Source organism: Ricinus communis, unplaced genomic scaffold, assembly GCF_019578655.1.
Source record: "Ricinus communis isolate WT05 ecotype wild-type unplaced genomic scaffold, ASM1957865v1 Ctg16, whole genome shotgun sequence".
In the NCBI taxonomy this organism is placed as follows: Eukaryota; Viridiplantae; Streptophyta; class Magnoliopsida; order Malpighiales; family Euphorbiaceae; genus Ricinus; species Ricinus communis.
Window position 1 is genome coordinate 63,451 of NW_025963450.1, and position 6,912 is coordinate 70,362.

The following is a 6,912-nucleotide window of genomic DNA, read 5'->3' on the forward strand; positions in this document are numbered from 1 at the left end:
ATGCGTTGCTCGATAATCAAGCGGGACGAGACGTAAATCCACTCGCCGAAAGGGAGAAATCATGTTGTTTTCTATTAATCCAAGCGTAATAAAAGCAGGGACGCGATCGTTTTGATGTCCGGGACGCATACAATGAAGTAATTTGGATCAGAGTATTATTAGGCAGGCCTACACGCATTTCTCCTTGTTTTTGTTAAGGCTGGCTCATAGAATCCGGGACTACGGTGGACCAGTTAACTCTTCCCTAGTTCTTGATTTGACTTTAATTTATTATTCCTTCTTTATTTATTAATTTGTATTTAGTTTCTAGTTTCTTTAGCTTATGGAATGAGGGATGTCGCACCATAAAAACTGCATGCAACCGAATATTTAAGACTAATGAGCTATTATTTCAGTCTTCTATCTTGTGGGAAATCAAAATATGAATTATCCCTCGCGTTCCTTTCGTTTGTGTCTAAATCAATTCGATTTGATCCTTACGCCCAGCCGTACGGAGAAGAGCAAAGAAGTTGTGATTTCTTTCCTTTCTTTTGTGCCACTCTTTCTAATCTTTGTTCAGTGATGATGGTTTGGTTTTATTTGGGGAGAATAAGCATGGGTGTCAAGTGAAAGCGCGTATAACCGGCAAGCATAGGCACAAATCCATTGCTTGGACAAATGCAAAGAAATTAATTAGTTGATCATTTGATCGAGCATGGATATCATTCTCGAATGATTTTGATCGAATCTTTATTTTGTGTTCTTTATCTACCCTAGTGTCTTAATCAATTCCATTTGATCCTTACACCTAGCCAGACGGAGAAGAAAGAAAGAACTTGCGATTTCTTTCCTTTCTTTTGTGCCTCTCTTTCTAATCTTTGTGTAGTATGATGGTTTGGTTCTATTTGGGGAGCATAAGCACGAGTGTCGAGTGAAAGCGTATAAGCGACAAGCATAGGAACAGATCCATTGCTTGGACAAATGCAAGGAAATTAAATTAATTGATCGAATATTGATATTATTCTCGAATGAGATGAAATCAGTTGATCGAGCATTGATATCATTCTCGAATGATCTCGGTCAAATCTTTTGGAGGAAGGAGTGAACGACGAGAATCGAGGTGCGCCCAGATTCGGGACATGGACCATTGGGATCTCCATCATTCCTTGTTCCTCTCGGCACGAGGATTTCTAATGGAACAAGGATTAATATAAGGAATCATGAGAAGGCGTTTGACAAGCTTGGTCGGTGCCGTTGATGCGTTGCTCGATAATCAAGCGGGACGAGACGTAAATCCACTCGCGAAAGGGAGAAATCATGTTGTTTTCTATTAATCCAAGCGTAATAAAAGCAGGGACGCGATCGTTTTGATGTCCGGGACGCATACAATGAAGTAATTTGGATCAGGAGTATTATTAGGCAGGCCTACACGCATTTCTCCTTGTTTTTGTTAAGCTGGCTCATAGAATCCGGGACTACGGTGGACCAGTTAACTCTTCCCTAGTTCTTGATTTGACTTTAATTTATTATTCCTTCTTTATTTATTAATTTGTATTTAGTTTCTAGTTTCTTTAGCTTATGGAATGAGGGATGTCGCACCATAAAAACTGCATGCAACCGAATATTTAAGACTAATGAGCTATTATTTCAGTCTTCTATCTTGTGGGAAATCAAAATATGAATTATCCCTCGCGTTCCTTTCGTTTGTGTCTAAATCAATTCGATTTGATCCTTACGCCCAAATGCGGAGAAGAGCAAAGAAGTTGTGATTTCTTTCCTTTCTTTTGTGCCACTCTTTCTAATCTTTGTTCAGTGATGATGGTTTGGTTTTATTTGGGGAGAATAAGCATGGGTGTCAAGTGAAAGCGTATAACCGGCAAGCATAGGCACAAATCCATTGCTTGGACAAATGCAAAGAAATTAATTAGTTGATCATTTGATCGAGCATGGATATCATTCTCGAATGATTTTGATCGAATCTTTATTTTGTGTTCTTTATCTACCCTAGTGTCTTAATCAATTCCATTTGATCCTTACACCTAGCCGTACGGAGAAGAAAGAAAGAACTTGCGATTTCTTTCCTTTCTTTTGTGCCTCTCTTTCTAATCTTTGTGTAGTATGATGGTTTGGTTCTATTTGGGGAGCATAAGCACGAGTGTCGAGTGAAAGCGTATAAGCGACAAGCATAGGAACAGATCCATTGCTTGGACAAATGCAAGGAAATTAAATTAATTGATCGAATATTGATATTATTCTCGAATGAGATGAAATCAGTTGATCGAGCATTGATATCATTCTCGAATGATCTCGGTCAAATCTTTTGGAGGAAGGAGTGAGCAGCGAGAATCGAGGTGCGCCCAGATTCAGGACATGGACCATTGGGATCTCCATCATTCCTTGTTCCTCTCGGCACGAGGGATTTCTAATGGAACAAGGATTAATATAAGGAATCATGAGAAGGCGTTTGACAAGCTTGGTCGGTGCCGTTGATGCGTTGCTCGATAATCAAGCGGGACGAGACGTAAATCCACTCGCGAAAGGGAGAAATCATGTTGTTTTCTATTAATCCAAGCGTAATAAAAGCAGGGACGCGATCGTTTTGATGTCCGGGACGCATACAATGAAGTAATTTGGATCAGGAGTATTATTAGGCGGGCCTACACGCATTTCTCCTTGTTTTTGTTAAGTCGGCTCATAGAATCCGGGACTACGGTGGACCAGTTAACTCTTCCCTAGTTCTTGATTTGACTTTAATTTATTATTCCTTCTTTATTTATTAATTTGTATTTAGTTTCTAGTTTCTTTAGCTTATGGAATGAGGGATGTCGCACCATAAAAACTGCATGCAACCGAATATTTAAGACTAATGAGCTATTATTTCAGTCTTCTATCTTGTGGGAAATCAAAATATGAATTATCCCTCGCGTTCCTTTCGTTTGTGTCTAAATCAATTCGATTTGATCCTTACGCCCAGCCGTACGGAGAAGAGCAAAGAAGTTGTGATTTCTTTCCTTTCTTTTGTGCCACTCTTTCTAATCTTTGTTCAGTGATGATGGTTTGGTTTTATTTGGGGAGAATAAGCATGGGTGTCAAGTGAAAGCGCGTATAACCGGCAAGCATAGGCACAAATCCATTGCTTGGACAAATGCAAAGAAATTAATTAGTTGATCATTTGATCGAGCATGGATATCATTCTCGAATGATTTTGATCGAATCTTTATTTTGTGTTCTTTATCTACCCTAGTGTCTTAATCAATTCCATTTGATCCTTACACCTAGCCGTACGGAGAAGAAAGAAAGAACTTGCGATTTCTTTCCTTTCTTTTGTGCCTCTCTTTCTAATCTTTGTGTAGTATGATGGTTTGGTTCTATTTGGGGAGCATAAGCACGAGTGTCGAGTGAAAGCGCGTATAAGCGACAAGCATAGGAACAGATCCATTGCTTGGACAAATGCAAGGAAATTAAATTAATTGATCGAATATTGATATTATTCTCGAATGAGATGAAATCAGTTGATCGAGCATTGATATCATTCTCGAATGATCTCGGTCAAATCTTTTGGAGGAAGGAGTGAACGACGAGAATCGAGGTGCGCCCAGATTCAGGACATGGACCATTGGGATCTCCATCATTCCTTGTTCCTCTCGGCACGAGGGATTTCTAATGGAACAAGGATTAATATAAGGAATCATGAGAAGGCGTTTGACAAGCTTGGTCGGTGCCGTTGATGCGTTGCTCGATAATCAAGCGGGACGAGACGTAAATCCACTCGCGAAAGGGAGAAATCATGTTGTTTTCTATTAATCCAAGCGTAATAAAAGCAGGGACGCGATCGTTTTGATGTCCGGGACGCATACAATGAAGTAATTTGGATCAGAGTATTATTAGGCAGGCCTACACGCATTTCTCCTTGTTTTTGTTAAGCTGGCTCATAGAATCTGGGACTACGGTGGACCAGTTAACTCTTCCCTAGTTCTTGATTTGACTTTAATTTATTATTCCTTCTTTATTTATTAATTTGTATTTAGTTTCTAGTTTCTTTAGCTTATGGAATGAGGGATGTCGCACCATAAAAACTGCATGCAACCGAATATTTAAGACTAATGAGCTATTATTTCAGTCTTCTATCTTGTGGGAAATCAAAATATGAATTATCCCTCGCGTTCCTTTCGTTTGTGTCTAAATCAATTCGATTTGATCCTTACGCCCAGCCGTACGGAGAAGAGCAAAGAAGTTGTGATTTCTTTCCTTTCTTTTGTGCCACTCTTTCTAATCTTTGTTCAGTGATGATGGTTTGGTTTTATTTGGGGAGAATAAGCATGGGTGTCAAGTGAAAGCGCGTATAACCGGCAAGCATAGGCACAAATCCATTGCTTGGACAAATGCAAAGAAATTAATTAGTTGATCATTTGATCGAGCATGGATATCATTCTCGAATGATTTTGATCGAATCTTTATTTTGTGTTCTTTATCTACCCTAGTGTCTTAATCAATTCCATTTGATCCTTACACCTAGCCGTACGGAGAAGAAAGAAAGAACTTGCGATTTCTTTCCTTTCTTTTGTGCCTCTCTTTCTAATCTTTGTGTAGTATGATGGTTTGGTTCTATTTGGGGAGCATAAGCACGAGTGTCGAGTGAAAGCGTATAAGCGACAAGCATAGGAACAGATCCATTGCTTGGACAAATGCAAGGAAATTAAATTAATTGATCGAATATTGATATTATTCTCGAATGAGATGAAATCAGTTGATCGAGCATTGATATCATTCTCGAATGATCTCGGTCAAATCTTTTGGAGGAAGGAGTGAACGACGAGAATCGAGGTGTCGCCCAGATTCAGGACATGGACCATTGGGATCTCCATCATTCCTTGTTCCTCTCGGCACGAGGATTTCTAATGGAACAAGGATTAATATAAGGAATCATGAGAAGGCGTTTGACAAGCTTGGTCGGTGCCGTTGATGCGTTGCTCGATAATCAAGCCGGGACGAGACGTAAATCCACTCGCGAAAGGGAGAAATCATGTTGTTTTCTATTAATCCAAGCGTAATAAAAGCAGGGACGCGATCGTTTTGATGTCCGGGACGCATACAATGAAGTAATTTGGATCAGAGTATTATTAGGCAGGCCTACACGCATTTCTCCTTGTTTTTGTTAAGCTGGCTCATAGAATCCGGGACTACGGTGGACCAGTTAACTCTTCCCTAGTTCTTGATTTGACTTTAATTTATTATTCCTTCTTTATTTATTAATTTGTATTTAGTTTCTAGTTTCTTTAGCTTATGGAATGAGGGATGTCGCACCATAAAAACTGCATGCAACCGAATATTTAAGACTAATGAGCTATTATTTCAGTCTTCTATCTTGTGGGAAATCAAAAATATGAATTATCCCTCGCGTTCCTTTCGTTTGTGTCTAAATCAATTCGATTTGATCCTTACGCCCAGCCGTGCACGGAGAAGAGCAAAGAAGTTGTGATTTCTTTCCTTTCTTTTGTGCCACTCTTTCTAATCTTTGTTCAGTGATGATGGTTTGGTTTTATTTGGGAGAATAAGCATGGGTGTCAAGTGAAAGCGCTGTATAACCGTAAAGCATAGGCACAAATCCATTGCTTGGACAAATGCAAAGAAATTAATTAGTTGATCATTTGATCGAGCATGGATATCATTCTCGAATGATTTTGATCGAATCTTTATTTTGTGTTCTTTATCTACCCTAGTGTCTTAATCAATTCCATTTGATCCTTACACCTAGCCGTACGGAGAAGAAAGAAAGAACTTGCGATTTCTTTCCTTTCTTTTGTGCCTCTCTTTCTAATCTTTGTGTAGTATGATGGTTTGGTTCTATTTGGGGAGCATAAGCACGAGTGTCGAGTGAAAGCGCGTATAAGCGACAAGCATAGGAACAGATCCATTGCTTGGACAAATGCAAGGAAATTAAATTAATTGATCGAATATTGATATTATTCTCGAATGAGATGAAATCAGTTGATCGAGCATTGATATCATTCTCGAATGATCTCGGTCAAATCTTTTGGAGGAAGGAGTGAACGGCGAGAATCGAGGTGCGCCCAGATTCAGGACATGGACCATTGGGATCTCCATCATTCCTTGTTCCTCTCGGCACGAGGATTTCTAATGGAACAAGGATTAATATAAGGAATCATGAGAAGGCGTTTGACAAGCTTGGTCGGTGCCGTTGATGCGTTGCTCGATAATCAAGCGGGACGAGACGTAAATCCACTCGCCGAAAGGGAGAAATCATGTTGTTTTCTATTAATCCAAGCGTAATAAAAGCAGGGACGCGATCGTTTTGATGTCCGGGACGCATACAATGAAGTAATTTGGATCAGGAGTATTATTAGGGCGTGCCTACACGCATTTCTCCTTGTTTTTGTTAAGCTGGCTCATAGAATCCGGGACTACGGTGGACCAGTTAACTCTTCCCTAGTTCTTGATTTGACTTTAATTTATTATTCCTTCTTTATTTATTAATTTGTATTTAGTTTCTAGTTTCTTTAGCTTATGGAATGAGGGATGTCGCACCATAAAAACTGCATGCAACCGAATATTTAAGACTAATGAGCTATTATTTCAGTCTTCTATCTTGTGGGAAATCAAAAATATGAATTATCCTCGCGTTCCTTTCGTTTGTGTCTAAATCAATTCGATTTGATCCTTACGTCGGAGAAGAGCAAAGAAGTTGTGATTTCTTTCCTTTCTTTTGTGCCACTCTTTCTAATCTTTGTTCAGTGATGATGGTTTGGTTTTATTTGGGGAGAATAAGCATGGGTGTCAAGTGAAAGCGCGTATAACCGGCAAGCATAGGCACAAATCCATTGCTTGGACAAATGCAAAGAAATTAATTAGTTGATCATTTGATCGAGCATGGATATCATTCTCGAATGATTTTGATCGAATCTTTATTTTGTG